The following is a 1,149-nucleotide window of genomic DNA, read 5'->3' on the forward strand; positions in this document are numbered from 1 at the left end:
CCAAACTGGCTGCATATTGGGTGTCAAGCAGGGGAGGGGAGGGAAGCTAGGTAAGTATTTGGGCTTCCTGGCTCCTGGGTTGAAAAAAGGGATCCCTACTACTTTCCAAAGGGAAAATTCTCAGTGGAAGGAGGAGAGTCAACATGTGGATGCCAAACGGTACTAATGTTCACAATACTTATATTTCAGGATATATGAGAACCTTGTTCTATCCGAAGGCCACTATTGCTTCACTGTATGAGTGTAGCTGTAGGTTACTAAGTTAACTATCACTTGATTGAAACACACCCATAGCTGCACACGCAGCCACATGAACTAATCCACAGACTTTTCTAAATTTACTGTTCCTGCTGAGAAAAGATATTTTTCTTTCTTGTGGGTTAAAGGAGATAGTGTCATAGGTGTCATTAAAGTGCAACAGATCTGACCCACGACCGCTGAGGTGGCCTCAGTCCTCCTTGTTCCTTCCCCACTCCCACCCTGTGGGATAGTGGCCACCTGCTTCCCACCATGGCTACCTGCTTCCCACAAGGAATTGAATGAGCTGGCACGGGACACACCAGCACAGTGTTCAGCAGGTCCTGTTGGAGATGGTATGTTCCATCTGCAAGCTACAATAATGGGCCAAATGATAGTCCCTATCAGAGTGGAGTATTTTTCTTAAAAATTCATTTCCCAGCAGATTACCCCTTCAAACCACTTGAGGTTGCATTTACAAGAATTTATCATCCAAAAATTAGCCTTAACGGTAGCGTTTGTCTTGATATTCTATGGTCACAGTGGTTTCCAGCATTATTTCAAAAGTACTCTTTTCCACCTGTTCCCTGTTGTGTGATCTCATCCAGATGACCCTTTAGTGCCAGAGTTTGCTTGGATCTACAAAACCGGTAGAGAAAAGTAAAGCAGAATAGCTCAGGAATGGACTCAGAATTATGCAATATAATTAAAGAAACTATTGGATAATCTCTACAAATAAAGTTAGGGGAGCTCTGAAAGAGAAAAAAATGAAGTGCAACCATAACACAGTTCCTAAATCATGAGGATAAATGTAACAATAATGTACACTTTGATGAAGAAATTCAATTTTGATGAAGGCAAATTTAACCATGTGGAAAGTCATGAAATATTTTTTAAAGAATCACTTTTTAA

The 1,149-nt window shown here is 41.1% G+C and overlaps 1 pseudogene; it reads left to right on the forward strand.

Moving 5' to 3' along the window:
• The first annotated feature begins 532 nt into the window (after positions 1 to 532).
• Positions 533 to 943, forward strand: LOC100730211 (ubiquitin-conjugating enzyme E2 D2-like; annotated as a pseudogene).
• The last annotated feature ends 206 nt before the right edge of the window (positions 944 to 1,149 follow it).

Source organism: Cavia porcellus, unplaced genomic scaffold (genome assembly GCF_034190915.1).
Source record: "Cavia porcellus strain 051 isolate PalLab524CR breed Dunkin Hartley unplaced genomic scaffold, mCavPor4.1 scaffold_29, whole genome shotgun sequence".
NCBI lineage: Eukaryota > Metazoa > Chordata > Mammalia > Rodentia > Caviidae > Cavia > Cavia porcellus.